This window comes from Mustelus asterias, chromosome 5 (assembly GCF_964213995.1).
Source record: "Mustelus asterias chromosome 5, sMusAst1.hap1.1, whole genome shotgun sequence".
NCBI lineage: Eukaryota > Metazoa > Chordata > Chondrichthyes > Carcharhiniformes > Triakidae > Mustelus > Mustelus asterias.
The window spans coordinates 119,460,709-119,477,793 of NC_135805.1; the positions used below are offsets into that span (position 1 = coordinate 119,460,709).

At 42.1% G+C, this 17,085-nt stretch overlaps 1 protein-coding gene across 1 annotated transcript in view; it reads left to right on the top strand.

Moving 5' to 3' along the window:
- Positions 1 to 17,085, top strand: part of csmd1b (CUB and Sushi multiple domains 1b) — a 2,043,836-nt gene that overhangs the window by 1,646,775 nt on the left and 379,976 nt on the right. The gene's annotated exons all lie outside the window — the stretch shown is intronic.

Here is a 17,085-nt window from a genome sequence, read left to right on the forward strand (position 1 = left end):
TCAGTGTTGTGGGGACAGATCCCCAGAGGGGAAAGCAATTTCCTGCAATCTCCGTGCATTGTTTCAATTGCAACTGCCTGGGACAGTCCAGAAAACTATGCAAAGTGGTAACACATAGATGGACAGAGGGTCCCAAGACAATCCGTGAGACTGAGACACCACACCAGGAAGAAACCCAAACTTGCTTCTTGGGTGAGGTCAAGAACCCTGGATTCTCTTGTAGGAATGTTGACATTTCACTAAATGGTCACCTCACCAACCACAAATTAGAATGGGGGCCAGTGTTATGATCTTCATAGATAAGGAACCATAGCTGAGAGACTTTTGGCTACAAACATGGTTTCTACTAGCATGGAGGAATCTGACTTTCAACCATATGCATCACCCTCAAACTACTAAGGTATGATGACAAGCAGATATTCAAAGTCATGGACGTCACCAGAAACCAACCTTTTTCTCTCTTGAGCAGAAATGCTTGTGTTGTCCTTAATGTTCTGTAAATGGCAGAAGATATTATGGCAACCTCTGTTGTTAACTCCAAGGAACTGCAGGGTCCTGAGAGGCCCATTAGCCAAGAGATCCTTGACAGAACTTCAGCGCTGAATTGTCTTCACTCTTTGCAGAACCAGTTTGTCCAATTTCTTTGCCAATGACAGAAGCTCTTCCTTGGCCAGACCAGCCAAACCTTCAGATAATTATCTTTGTACCTCGAGTGGAACATGACCAGCAACAGAAGAATGAGTCCCCTAACCCAATGGCTGGTGTCACATAACCAGCAAGTAACCATGGCACAAACACTGCAACCTCCAGCCGACGTGCAAAGCTGCAAGACAATTCTGGAGTAAGGAACTAGTAAACATCAACTCACCAGAGCACACCTCAGTGAGAAATGGGAGAACACAGTGTTGCAATAAAGGCCAAACCTCAAAATTATCCCACTGTTAAGGAACATCCAAACAAAGGGAGAGACACTTTCAACTCCCACAAAGATCATGGCAGATATGTGGAAAAAGAAAAACCATGTTACATATCACAAATGTACAGAGTGAATCTGAAAGAACGGGATCAGCTGCTGGTCCCTTAGCAGAACCAATGGGGCGTTGACAAGCAGAAATTCAACTGCAAGGAGGGGAGCAGCTTATCAGGAGAAGATAACCAAGCCAGAAACATAGACTGCAACTCCAACTCTGAATCAGCAAAGGTTGTCCAAATCAGCTGAGCCTACTGCTCTTCCAGATGGTATCAGAACAAGATCTGGAAGAACTGTTGAGCCTCAAGACCACTTGAATTTATAAAGATAAAAGATTTGAGGGATGGAGAAAGGATAACATAATTGTCATGTAAATACATTGGATCTGGTCTTGTGGGAAGGTCTGGAATAACGGTATCTGGCATAGCAAGGATTAATGTGAGACTGCAAACTAGTACCACCCACAGTATGATGCAAAGAGACACATGATTGATATAAGAGACTGTACATAGACATGTGTAGAAGCAAGCTTCCAGTTAGCTCATCGCTTGAGCTAAAATTTGAATATATGTGAATATTTATATGTTATTAACAGACACTTCGGGCCCTATTTTACCATTTTGATTCTAAGTGCTGGGCGGACTTGAAACTGGGAGTGTTTCAGATCTGACTTTTAGACCTGTTCTCAGGCACTCCCATATGTACACTCTGCCTGAAAAATATCAGCAATTCCGAATTGTGTTACAGAAGCCTGTGGGTGGGGCTTAACGCACCCGAAACCCTGCAGCTCCGATCGGCACCTCCAACTGCGCATGCGCAGATTTAAAAAAAGAAGATAGAATGTGGCCACATCGCTCCCGGGCCGGAAAATGCCTCCTCTGGCCCCCACAGACATTGCCCCACCGCCACAACATTACTGACCCTCTTATCCTCTCCTCCACCCAGACCGATCGCGGGCCCCTTCCCCCCTCACTGATCTCAGGTCGAGAGGCAGTGCACCCCCCCTTCCGCCTCACTGTTCACAGGCAGAGTGGCAGCGGACCCTCCCACCGATCTCAAGCAAAGAGCCATTGATCCCACCTTCCCCGCCACCGCCCCCCCCCCCGCCCCCTCCCCACAACCGTTGTTGGACACTCGGCACTTACCTCCTCACTAACTGAGGCGCCTGAATCGGACTTTTGTAGAGCATGTCTGTTTCGCGTCGAATCTGAATGGGCGAACACGGTGGTAAAGGGGGAAGTGCCGGTAAGATTGGGCATGCAGCCCATTAAGTCAATTTAAATGCAAATGCATTTAAACGGCCATCACGCCTGTTTCGGGTGCAGTCCCGATCGCGGCCATTTTCAGGCCTTGGTAAAGGGGGAACCGACGCGGAGGCGGGCACGGATTGCGCTACTCACCTCAAGGATTGCGCTACTCACCTCAAGGATTGCGCTACTCACCTCAAGGATTGCGCTACTCACCTCAAGGATTGCGCTACTCACCTCATGGATCGCGCTACTCACCTCACAGATTGCGCTACTCACCTCACGGTTTGCGCTACTCACCTCATGGTTTGCGCTACTCACCTCATGGTTTGCGCTACTCACCTCACGGATTGCGCTACTCACCTCACGGTTTGCGCTACTCACCTCACGGATTGCGCTACTCACCTCACGGATTGCGCTACTCACCTCACGGTTTGCGCTACTCACCTCACAGATTGCGCTACTCCCGTCACGGTTCGTGCTACTCATCTCACTTTACCAAGTTTTCGCACCCGAAAACGGGTGCAACTTGATGGTAAAATCGGGCCCTTAATGCTCAGCTAAATAAGACTCGGAGCCACTTTGTGAAATCAACTGAAAATAAACAAATTCAAGGAGTATCCAAGAAAGGATGCAATTTCAGAATTTGGAGATAATACAAAACTTGGAAGCATTATGAACTGTGAGGAAGATATTGTAGAACATCGAAAGGGCAGGGGCAAGTTGGTGGAATACGCTTACAAGTGGCAGATGAAATTCAGTGTGAAGAAATATGAAGTGATTCATCTTGGTAGGAAGAATATGGAGAAACAATATAAAATAAAGGGTGCAACTCTAAAAGGGGTGCAGGAACAGAGAGACCTGGGTGTATATGTGCATAAGTCATTGATGATGCAGAATAGGTTAAGAGAGTGATTCATCCACCTTATTAATATGGGCATAGGATATAAGAGAAAGGATCTTATGTGAATGTGTATAAGACACTAGTTCAACCTCAGCTGGAGCATTGCATCCAGTTCTAGGCACCAGACTTCAGGAAAAATGTGAAGGCATTGGAGTCGGTGTAGAAAAGATTCACAAGGATGGTTTCAGGGATGAGGAACTTCAATTATGAAGATAGCTTGGAGATGTTGGGACTGATTTCCTTGGAGAAGAGGAAGCTGAGAGGAGATTTGATGGAGATGATCAAGAACACGAGGGCATAAATTTAAAGCAATTGACAAAAGTAACGCGAGGAAAAGCTTTTTTGTGTAGCAAGTGGTTAAAATTTGGAATGCACTGCCTAAAAATGATGGTTGTCGATCCAGTTGATGCATTCAAAAGAGAATTAGATTATTATCTGAAAAGAAAGAATGTGCAGGGTGATGGGTGAAGGCACGAGAAAGGCACTAGGTACAATGCTAATCTGGAGAGTTTGTGCAGACACGGTTGGTCGAATAGCCTCCTGTGCTGTACTAAATTCTGTGAAGTGTCAGCAGTTTTATTGATAATGTTGATGTTGTCACATAAGCAGCAGTGCTATTAGTCACCAAAGGGGCATTGGAAAGTTTTCTGAACAGAAAACCACTTATTGGGTAATTTTCCTCTTTGTTGACAATACATCTTGCACAGTGATGTCACCATTTCCTACCAAAAAGTGGAGATTTATGATAAGATAATAACTCCATCACTTAACTAATTGATTCCTCGTAGATGTGCAGTTTTATTAACTTTCTGGCCAATATTTAATTATTTATTTTGCACGGATCAATATTTTTCACATTTTGAAAATCAATAATTAATTTTGTGCAGAATCTGTTCAGAGCCTCCAACAGTGATGCTTTATTTTCCTGAAATCAGGCAGATGCAGACCAACAAAGCAATATCTGAACAATGATATTCTAAGAATTGACTGAAAAACCTTGCACTTGCATGTTAAGGCTCTCCCACACTTTAATGTCATGGTTTAGATGCTGGTGAAGGCGATGTAGAAAGTGAGGACTAATGTTTCATTTGAGGTGGGAAGTCATGAGAAGATCTTACATTGTGAACAAGAGCAAGGGGAATCCAAGGATACAATGATCTAAGTAGGAATTGGTGGAGACTCGATGTTCGAAAGTGGTGAAATACTGGTGACTCCTGATGAGGAGTTCTTTTATTCATTTGTGGGACATGGGCTTCGCTGGCTGGCCAGCACTTATTGCCCATCCCTAGTTGTGCTTGGAGGGCAGTTGAGAGGCAACCACATTGCTATGGCTTTGGAATCACATGTAGGCCAGACCAGGTAAGGATGGCATATTTCCTTCGTTAGTGAACCAGATGGATTTTTCCAACAATCGACAATGGTTTCATGGTCATCAGTAAAACTTCTGAATTCCAGATAATTTTTATTGAATTCAAATTTCACCAACTGCTGTGGCAGGATCGAAACCCAGGTCCCCAGGACTTTAGCTAAGTTTCTGGATTAATAGTCTAGCAATAATACAACTAAGCTATCACCTGCCCAGCAGCAGCAAACTATGTAAGATTGAAAATTGGCAGTTGTGAAAAATAATTTTTTCACATCAGTCTTGACAAAATGTTAGAAAATCCATCTCCAGTCAGATTTCCACAGCAATGAGAAACATGTAGCTTTCAGCAAGACAAGTACTTCGGAAAATCTCAAAGGATGAAGGGGGAGGTTTTCTGAATTAGTAGAAAATAAGTTCTCTCAATGGATGGTCAATTATGTGAAGCTTGCTGGCTTCCATAGTTGGAGCTCTTGATGGGTATAATTTTCTGACTAAGTGCACCTGATGGAGAGCTTTCCCTTCTGGGTGCCGCTATCAGTGTTAATGTGTGAAGTGCACAATTTTCTGTCCATCGATTTTAAATGGTTGGAAAATCATGTGAAAGGACTCCTTTTTATCCTCACCAAATCCCTTATCTGTATTTATGGTGGATGTGACTCCCAGATGGAAAATTTTCAGGGAGCAATAGTTTGTAAAATTTCCTCTTGTATATCCATGAGGCCTACGCACCAGATGGGATACTTTGCATCCTCAGGCTCTTGTTCTTTTGAAGCTCTGTAAAATCAGGAGTTGTACCTGAGGTAGAAATGATAGCACATGTAAATGCAATATTCCAAAAGGGAGAGATGTATCAATTTGGAATTATGTGGACCAGTTACCTTGATTTCCACTTAAAAGACATAGAGTCATAAATCCTCAGCGTAGCTTCAGAGGCAATATGGTATGCCTCATAAAGCCACTTAAATTTTCTGGGAAGGCATCTGAATTAATAACTGATCCTGTCTAGTTGCGTGGATGATGCTTGGACTTTCCATAAATTTAGTCTAGCAATAGAATACAATGGTAGTCAAAACAGTAGGGGTGATTTCCACTTTGCATAGACATCAAGTGGGTTATGCGATGACCCTGCCTGACCTCCTCGGTGAGAAGGCCCTACTTCCAGAAGCAATATAATTTCAGCAGTTTGCTGATTAGGATGAGAAGGAACAAAAGCAGAAAATGCTGGAAAATCTCAGCAGATCTGGCAGCATCTGTGGAAGGAGAACAGAGCTAATGTTTCAAGTCTGGATGACTCCTCTCCTCAGAGCTGAGAAGACAGAAACCTGGTAGCTTCCACATAGCCAAGCTGTAAGTGGTGGGTTCAGGAGGGGAGGTAATTACAGGAGGGATACATTAAAGCTGTTCTTGTCACCACAAAAATCATTGCTGTGGAATTTTGGAATGTATTTTTTGAACAGCCTGCAGCTGGCTCTTTAAAGATGATTGGTTTGCTCAATGCCTGGTAGCCATGGATGGAGTGGGCACAGTGCACATTCCACCCATTTGTATCTCAAAATTGCACAGGATTGGGATCAACATGCGAAAAGTACACCCAGCTGAAACATATCAGTGCTGGCCCACTCATGTGAATGTTGACAGACAGATCAGGCGCAAGAAGTTCACCGCCCTGTTTCTTTGACCAAACAGAGATTTGGAAAGAGCAGAAGTGTCCATTCTGGATACATAATGCATTGGTGGTTGTTGCCAACCCATGCTAGCTCATTTTTTGTTCATTAGAGACCCCACCTCTCCTCCACTATACCACAACCCAGGACTTAGCAGAGGTGCCACAGTTGCAAGGCAGCTGGCTCACATTGGAGAGCAGTGAGCTGGTGGGCTGCCTCTGGAAGCCATCATAGAAACCCTACAGTGCAGAAGGAGGCCATTCGGCCCATCGAGTCTGCACCGACCACAATCCCACCCAGGCCCTACCCCCACATATTTTACCTGCTAATCCCTCTAACCTCCGCATCTCAGGGGCAATTTTTAACCTGGCCAATCAACCTAACCTGCACAGTGTGACAGAGCTCCATAGCATTGCTGAAATAGGCTGATGAAGCTCAAGGTGAGCATTGAGCCTTTAACTTCCAGAGCATGCTGACCATTTCAAGTTTGAAAAAGTGATGGAGGCCTATAACTCAATCAGCACTCCGGTGGAGAGCATTTATCTGCCGAATCAGTCTGCCATTGGTGGCACTGTCTACAGCTGCCTCAGCGCTAAGCTTTGAAATTCCGTCTCTAAACCTCTCTGCTTCTCTATCTTGTTTTCCTCCTTTTAGATGCTTTTCTTTGACCAAACCTTTGGTCATCTGATCTCATTTCCTTTTATATTCTGGGTGATATAATGCTCCTATGAAGCACCCTGGGATATTTTATTACTTCAAATGTGCTTTTTTTGTTATTATTGAATCTTTTGGATAATGCCCTTGAACTTTAAGATTGTTGTCTAGTTTTGCATTTTGACAGTCAAAAAATAGATATTCCAGTGAGCTTTCAATAGCAGTATTTATTATAAAGATGCAACCTCATGTTCAATCTTTGATTGGTTGAGATGACAAAATTTGATTTATTCTGTGGGACGGCAGGTACACAATGTATCGAGGAATTCTCCATAATACTGACAGCAGATTTTGTTGCTATTCCTCCCCTCAGCTCCAATTCTTCACTTTGTGTGCCTCTTGGTGAGGTGGGTTGCTGTCCCTCACTTTTATCATCAGCACAATGTAGATGTCCCAGGGCAGAGAAGTGAGAGTGGGAGAGCGATTGAGAATTAACATGATAACAAGGTGGGCATACTTGCTGACTGTATGGAGGTGTTCAGCAAAATGATTGCCTAACCTGCATTGGGCCTTCCCAATGTCAAGGAGACTGTATCATGAGCAGCAAATACTGTATACTTAGTTGGACAAAGTACATGTAGTTTGTTGTCTCATCTGAAGGATGTGTCAGGTCCTGTATGTGATGGGGGTGGGAGGAAGTAGTACATAGCCACTGTATCTGCTGAGCTCATGTGGGAAGTGACTGGATTGGAAGGTTAAGATGAATAATTGTGAGCTGAGCTATGGGTAAAAGGACAGACTTGGACCTGTTATCATGGGGAAGGAGAAATGAGGAGACATTGGCAGATCTGATGTTGAAGGTGGAAAAGCTGGCAGAAATAAATTAATTTCTCATCAGACATGGGACGGGAAATGTACATCTAGGTTGTTGCGGGAATTGTTGTGTTTTTAAGTTATCTTTGGATAGCATATGCCTAAAGATGGAGAGAATGAAGTGCAAAAGGGGAAGAAATGAGTCGGAGATGGACCATGGAAAGGAAAATAAAGGATGGAAAGTTGAAGCAATATGAATGAAATTCTCCAGATGATGTTAACCCTAGAAGCTTCATCCACATAGTCATCTAGTGGAAGAAAAGATCATGGAAGGGGATCTGAGAAGAATTAGAACAAAGGACTTTTGACAAAAGAACAGACACAGCTAGGATCAACTCTTAGTTTAACTTTTGACTGTGCAGGCAATTTGTTTAATTGCTCAGTCTCATTAGTTTATTTGAGCAAACTGCACATGCGTAATAACAAAATGGGGTTGACTCTGCACATGAGCTTTTGGATTGTTGTGCGGCTATGCAGTTTAGTGTGAAGCAGAGTCATAAAGATTTGAAACGTTAACTCTATTTCTGTCTCCACAGATGCTTCCAGACCTGCTGAGTATTTCCAGCAATTTCTGTTTTTAACATAGGGGCAGAGATACTTTGTACAGTCACGTGTCTGTTAGCATTCTCACTCAGCTCTGACCTAGCATGATTCAAATGTCACTCTCATTCACAAAAGCTTTCCCTCTCAGCCAACATGATTCTGTTATTCCCCTGACACTGGACCAGTCAAGAGTGGGCGGCTAGAAACACTGGAAGATTGCACCACTTCCATCAATTGTCTATTCTTGTTGTATACCATTTGCAAAACCTAAAGCTGTGTGTAAAACAAAAACTCATGAAGAATGCAATCTACTTTAACACTGGGAGGAATCTCCTTTAATGCCAAAGATTTTGCTCTAATTTTATGAAGAAAAATATTATCCAACATATATTCCTAAACATTATTGAATGTGGTGCATAAAATGACAGATGGTTGGTAGTGCATTAACAAGGAGATAATGGAGTCGAGCTTTATTGATAACATCATAAACTGTGAGAATGAAGCAGAACCCCGAGATTGAAATACTACTCGGACTGCACTGCCAGCTGTTTGATAATATAATTTACTGAAAATTGAAAACTTTTTTTTGCTGTAAAATAGATTTTGCTCTATGCATACATTTAAATATATTGAAAATTAAAACGCACTGTAAATGCATTTATCTCACATCATGCACGAAATATCATTTTGTGAAGAGGTGCTAATACCTACAGGTTGTGCAAGATGTACCTTTTGCTACTATTTCTCAAGTTGTGATATTTGAGAAAGTCTGATTCTCTGAATCACTCTGAGCGCGTGTTAAGGTAGAAGTAAAGGAGCACTAAAGACCAGATGAGAGAGGGCCTCCCGTGGTGGGTGATGCAGCATTCAGAATTATTTTTAAAAGCAAACCATACGCAGTAAACTACATGGTATTCATCATTAAGGTGACAATGGACACCTCCAACTGAGTTATGGGGCTGTAATCAAGTCAGTGGGTCCTTGTGCTGGATAGAATTGCAAACGTATATCAACTAAACTACCAAGTTGGATTGCTGTCTTGTCTTCCTACTGAGGTTAAAAAAAATCATTGTTTATTAGGCAAAGAATTGTCATTGTTTCTAATGTAGTTTGCTTTGATGTAAAGAGAGTGCAGTGAATCTTCTTCTTATCGTTAATTCCATTATTAATGGTTAGGTTGCCCATCTCCACTTGTGTAACCAATTCAAGGTGACAAATAATTTCAGTGTAGACAGAATGAAACAAAGTAAGTTAACAACAACAACTTGCATTTATGTAGCACCTTTAATGTGGTAAAACAGCCCAAGCAACATGCCAATAGGAGAGTAAGCCCTGCACACCCTAGAGCCTATTTTACAGTTCAATTAGATCAGGTCTAACATGTACCTGGACTCCATCTGCCCAACTTAGTTCTGTAATCTTTTCCTCACAAAGAATTATCATAATTTTAAAATTTGCAGTTGACCTAGCCTCAAAGTCTTTTTTTTTGGGGGGGGGGGGGGGGTGAGGGAGAAAGAGAGGACATTGTTCCAGATTTTCATTGACTTTTTTGCAAAGAAATTGTTTCTGCCATCACCCTGAATGGCATAGCTCCAATTGGAATGTTGTACCTCCTTGTCCTGGCATCTCCCAGCAGATAATTATTTTTAAAAGCAAACCACAGGGAGTCAACTACATAGCCTTCACCATTAAATTGACAATAGTTTCTTTCCAACTATCCTATCATTTCTTTTGACCATCTTAGACGCCACAATTAGATCACCCTTAATCTTTAGCATTCAGGTGAACACAAGCCTTGTCGATGGAACTTGTCTATGGAACTTGTCTATGGAACTTGTCTATGGAACTTGTCCTCATAATTTATCCCTTTTAGGTTCCATATTATTCCAGTAAAGCTCCATCACATTCCCTCCTAGGTCAATATATCTTGGACTTCTATATCTTTCTGCTCACCCAAAGTTCCTATCTTCTTGCCATTTAGAAAATTCTCTCATCTATCTCTCATAGGTCCAATGTGGATGACGGCTCTCTATTGAACCTCATCACCTGCAGTTTTGCCCACTCAGCTAATCTATAAATTTCCATTTGCAACTTTCTGCTCCCATCTATACAATTTACCTTGTCACTATGTGTCACTCACTTAGATGTACAGCTCTCTATTTCTTCAGCCAAGTCATTCATAAATACAGTGAAAAGGAGTGGTGCAGATAGATCTCTGCATTATGCTACTAATTACATCCTTCCAATTTGAATATGTATACATTAACCATGCTCTTGGTTCAATGTCTTCTAACAAATTCCCTATCCAAACCATAGATTCACTCCAAGGAAAATCTGTTCAACTTTGTTCTAAATTTTTCAATAAACCCAGTCTTGTGATATGTTTGGGGGAGAGAGCTGTAGTTTTTCACTACTAATTGTGTGAGGAAATGTTTTCTGATGTGATTCCACAGTGGCCTAGCTCTAGCTTTAGGGTTATGCTCCCTTGTTGTGGACTCCCACCACCAGAGCAATTGACTTATCTTCCCCCATCAACTAGTATTTTTTTCAGCTTAAATACCTCATATTAATCACCACTTAATCTTCAAAGCTCAAAGGAATGCAAACCTTGCCCATGTAACTTGTCCTCATAATTTAATGCTTTTGACGTCGATTTTATTCTGGTGAATCTGCCCTGCAGATTTTAGAAAGCCAGTATCTCCTCCATCATGCGTGGTTTCTGGAACAGAGTGCAGTACTCCAAATGGTTTACGTCTGGAGCTTTTTATATAATTGGTTCACAATTTGCACTCGATTTACATTTCAGCCTGCTTGAGAGAAACACTAACATTTCACTCGCCTTTTGAAGTTATTTTTTTCATGACTCTGGTACTTAAATCCCTAAATGTCTCTGCTTTTTCACAGTTCCTCGCTCCTCACCATTTCTAAAATACTCAACTATCTTTTCTTGATTCAAAGTGGATGACTTGACACATTTGGCACAGAAGGAAACCATTTGATTCATCGTGTTTTTGCTGACTCTTTGCAAGAGCAGTCAGATCCCACTCTAATCTAAACTAATCCCATTGACCACCTTTCTCACAAAAGCCGATGTTGTTTCTGCTTAAAATATATAGATGAATGGCCATGAAAGGAATAGCCATGACTATGCTTTGTTTCCATGATTCAATTTGTATCTTGAGGAAGGTTGGAGCAATTGAGGCGAGAACCTATGCTTCCATTATGATTTGTGATGTAAAGATTACAGTGGCCAAAATATTCTGGCCATTTTTGCTGGTGGAATCTTCTAGTCCTGCCAATGGCAAGTTCTTGCCGCAGCTTCCATGACGGTGGATGGTGTGAACAAGGGGAAAACCTGTTGACAGCGGTGGGACTGGAAGATCCCGCTGCCAACCAATGGCAGGCTACCTCCACAGCTGCAAAACCGGAAAGAATTGAGGAGGGAATCCCAACCAAGAGGGAATCCCACCGAGCTTATGTTTATTACATCTTTAGTCATGGTTTGGTCAAGAAAAATGTAGCTATTCATGTGCAAAGGAACCAAACTAACTGATAAAACAGCAAACATGACAGAAACATGAGCAAGCTATTAACAACTGTTAAAGTGCACATGAATGAACTGAACATTGCACAAGATGCACAACACAAATTTTGGTCGATTTGTGAACTACTCTGATTGCGCTGTTGGCAGAAAGCAAGTCTCAGTCACCAACAAGATGATGCAGAGAAAATTTCCATTGGGACACCTTAGCTGTCAGCAGTTGCACAAAATCAGTGATTTTTCTCCTCTGTCTTTTTAGGGTCAGATACCAAGGGACTATCAGTCAGAGATACAAGCCAACGTTGCTGGTAAACTTTAGCAATATCTTTGCTCCTGTGGTAGTTTTTGAGGAGTCATGAAGCAGGTTGTTATAATCACAACCAGTTCTTTTGCTTCTTGATGTCTTCAGTCTTCATCAGTGGAAGTTTCTTACTTGTTGATGACAGGTAAACAACCTGTTCAAACTTGCTTTTTACCAGATGCTAAATGCATGCATGTGAGCATTGTCTTCTTTACCTCCAATGCAAAGTCCTTGTTCACATGTATATTTTCCAGTGATTCACTAAACCTTTTCAGCGAGGGAACCATGAAGTAGTTCTATACATAACCCAGACTGTTATTGTGGTCAAGATCATCTGTTTTCCATATACAGATGTTATTATTTCATCTGTTTCAGCTAATTCTAGCTTCCAACATTTGTTTATTTGATGATACTGTTAGTCCAGAGTGTAACGGTCCTTGCTGTCAGTGACTTCATGTGTTAAGGTTATGTCAAGTAAATGTTTTCCAATATTCCTTCATTAAATGCCATGGACATTGTGGAGACTTTCTTCCATATCTGAATCTACTCAGTGTGTCTACTTTGGCTTACTCCTTCCTCTCACTCCTTTGTTATGATCCAAGCTCAGATCCCCACATTTTGGTATACTCCTGGACATGACCCCCAAATTTGTTATGATCTAGTTATGGACCAGTAACTTTTTATTATTAAAGTATTAAACCTGAAATCCCAGATACTCACTAAGAGAATAAAGCCACAAGATTTCACAGTTTTAAGCAAAGAGAAAAAATTTTACTGTATAAAAGTCAGCAAAGCAAACAGTCAACATTGTCTAACTTAGACGCCAACATCCCGAAGGACAAGAGGTAAACAAGAATTAACAAACTGTGGTCAGACTCACCACAAACTGCACATTAAATGGCAGACCCAACCAGACAAGCCCTCTGACTTTATCAGCAACCTGCCCAGACATCAGTCACCACTGTGAACCACAAAAATTCTGGTTTTTGTCTCCCTCATGAGGAATTTTAACACTTCTCCTTCAAAGAGCTAGTCTGATCGCCAGCCAACAGCAGATCTACTGTCCCTGAGTTCTGCGAGTACAAGCTTAACCCAAAGAGCACACCATTGCAGATCTCTCTGAAATCTGCTTCCAGTTCCAGCCTTGCTGGTATTTCTGTTCCAAGTGAGCTGGCCTACTGAGACTGTGCCCACCGCTGTGTTGGTCCGGTTATACCCCAGTGACAAAACACAGGCACAGTCGCTGCTTCTCAACTACATTCCTGCTTCTGGACTTAGCTGGCTGGAGCTACCAAAGGCTCCCAAGGGCTTTGCTGAGCTCCAACCCCCTCAGCAGCACAGCTAATGGCAGCACTTCAGCTGACTTCAGTTGACTTCCCTCTTTATCTGCTCCTTATGGGCTGCTGTTCACCCTGCCCCTTGATTGGACTATGTGACCAGCTTAACATCTCTCAAGAGGGTTCCGCTCCTGTGTTGGACAGGCTAATGTATCCAACCTGGGTACATTCCGCATTTTAAATATTACAATTACCAGTTAACCAAGGCTCAGTCCCCATCGGTTGGCTACACCTGAAGCACATGAAGACAGAAAAATCCAATAAAATATCGATTTCATCACACCCAGTATCATCCTCCAAGACATCCACAGTTTTTGTGTCAGTTAGCAATCCAAAAATCAGGTTCTTCATATCTGATATCGACAACGAACAGAAAGCTTATGCCTGCTGGCAATCATAACGGAGAATTTATATCTTCAGAGCTTTGTTGCTTCCGAGTTGGCTGAGAGTTCCCATGTTGGATCCTTGACTCCATCAGATGCTGCGACCACCTCTGCTGATGGCATGAATTTACGGTTCCCAAAACAGTCTGACAATGGATTCTGCTTCTAGATATTGGCGTGTCACATGAGCCCTACAATTATCACCGATTGACTTTTCTGCCCGTCAATGCCACATCCTGTCAAGGTGACATAGTCATCCCTTAAAAGAGTGCCCAACATCTATGACTTTTTTTTAGTTTCAGCAGGTTGGTGCAGAGTAGTAGCAGCAGTTTAATAATAGGTGCTTTTGGAATTTTCAATCACAGGCAGCTTTGTTCTTTTTCTTTACCCTCAGTCACGCAAACCATGAAAGAAATTCACTGCTATAGTTTCCTTACCTGAATATTTTTTATTGATGAAATATAACATGCTGCAAGTTACAGCTTGTGAAAAAAAATCACACTTATCTGGTATCTATTGAGGTAAAATTACTCCTGCCCTCAATTGCCTGCACTTGGTGTGTCATTTACTTCTCTCCCTATGTATGGACCAGGGTTTGGTCAGCAGTGCTGGATGCAGCAAATCCATAATGTGGGAATAGGGTTATTTCCAAATGACTTGGCAGATTCAATTGTCTTTTGCAGCATAACATGTCTGGACAGATTAGCTGGCGGCTGTGGGCTGCTTAAATACAGTTGATTTTGAATCGATCTGTGGTCGCCATCAAGTCAGGATCCATTTGAAGAGGGAATTTGAATTCATAATTGTACAAAATAAGAGCTTGAATTAATCAATTTGAATTAAACAACAAAGATCTCACACATTTTTCAATTGGAGCCTATTTTTCAGCAATTTCAATTTGAATTAACAGGTGATTTGAATTAAGCAATATTAACTTAAGAGAAATAGACAGGTATTGTATTTTCCGATCTGGGACCTGTAGAATTACAGGCTTTGTAATTATGTAGCAGCACACGAAAGTCGATTAAATTTATGACATTGGACCTGAAGCTATATTGAATTTGTGACATGCAACATGTAATATGAGAAATTTGTGTTTAACAGTGTATATCAGGAAAATGCAACAACTTGTACATATTAAACATTCTTAGTAACAAGTATAAAAATGGAAAATTTGTAGTTAGCAAAAAAGGCAAATGAATTCTGTGAATCCCAGTCATCACAGGGGGTCACCACTGTATCCAATAATTGCACATTAATTTGTTAATACCAGAAGTGTTTGAAATATGATCAAGAACAATCTGTGTTGCTAGTCAAGCTATTCCAGTACAGCTACAACACTGGCATTAACCTGGCTATGTGGAAAATTGTCCAGGTATGTCCTGTCCACAAAATAGCAGGACAAATCCAACACGGCTAATTGCTGCTCCATGAGTCTACAAAGTGATGGAAGGGATCATGTACAGTGTTGAGCAATAACCTGCTCACTGATGCTCAATTTGGGTTCGAGGTCAGCCATCTCAGTCCCAGGGGATTGCTGCAAGAGTTCTTCAGGATGGTGCCTGAGGCCCAACCATCTTTAGCTGCTTCAATCATCATAGAAGAAGAATCATAGAAACCCTACAGCACAGAAAGAGGCCATTCGGCCCATCGAGTCTGCACCGACCACAATCCCACCATCCCTACATAATTACCCATTAATCCCTCTAACCGACGCATCTCAGGACACTAAGGGCATTTTTTAGCATAGTCAATCAACCTAACCCGCACATCTTTGGACTGTGGGAGGAAACCGGAGCACCCGGAGGAAACCCACGCACACACGAGGAAAATGTGAAAACTCCACACAGACAGTGACCCAAGCCGGGAATCGAACCCAGGTCGCTGGAGCTGTGAAGCAGCAGTGCTAACCACTGTGCTACCGTGCTTCATCAATGACTTTCTCTCATAACAAGGTCAAAAGTGGGGATGTGAGTTGATGATTGCACAATGTTCAGCACTTTTCATGACTCAGATACTTGTCCATAAGCAGCAAGATCTGGATAACGTTCAAGCTTGGGTTGAAAACTGGCAAATAACATTTATGCCAGACAATGGCCATCTTCAACAAGAGAGAATCTAACTGACATTCAATTGCATTACTTTCGCTGAATCCCCCAGAATCAATATCCTGGGGGGGTTACCATTGACCAGAGACTGAACTGGACTAGCCATATAAATATGACAGGCAACCCTCTGGGGAACCCCGATTGACCCTCCTTCACTCCAGCGGGGTCAGGCCGCCAGCTCCCCAAAAATGGGGAGCTACTCTAAACCCCGCAGGAGTGAAACACTCTGGCAGGGTGGGAGAGGCTAGTGGCCCCCTAATAGCATTTAAATGGTATTTGAAATATCATTTAAATGCGAGCCCCACCTCCCAGCCAATTTCCAGCACAGAGCAGACCACGCCAGAAATCCGTCACTGGGAGATGCTAGCGGGGCATGAACGCTCATGGGAACCCTGCACATCACCCCCCACCCCTCCCGCACGATTCTCCCAGCCCGCTGCGCTAGAAAATCAGCACAGCAGGATGTGGGAATCACCCCCAATATCTTTCTCCAGAATATAAAGCTGCCATTTTGCAAACTCCATTAACAAGGATGATGAGATTAAGAGGTTATGAGCAAGTGTAGCTGAATATTTTTAATTTTATAACCTGTCAGGAAGCTGTTTTATTTTATTTAGCTGTGTGACATTTTAGCACAAACAATTCTGTAGATGTATGCACAAAGCAATATTATTAGTGCCAACACACAATGTCATCAGCAACCACTGACAACAGAGACGCAGTCACTGCCTCACCTCCTTTCTCATGGTTTATCATCCATTTAGTGTATCAGTGAAACATGCAAATTGAAATGTAAACCATATTATTAACATCTATTGTTTATAGGTTAGGAAAGAAGTTTTCTTCTCCCTCTGAATAAATGATGCTCAGGACAAACCATTGCCTTGAAAACACATGCAGGAGTCTGCACTGCTACATGAAAAGTACAACCTGTTATTCAGCATTGTTTAAACTCACCTGTTGTAAAATCTTGCATGCTCTTTTTTAAGCAGATGTTTGGTACCATGCACTTAAGAATTAACTCAGCAAGGGGAAATCTAAACTATCCTTATCAAACGAAGGCCCCCGCAGTGCACAGTTGAGGCAAGATTTTAATTTGTAGGTGCTGTAGAGTGCACAGTGCAACATCAGAATGACAAATGCTGTACATTAACTCAATAAATGTTGTTTCTTTCTGTGTAATAATTAGCTCTG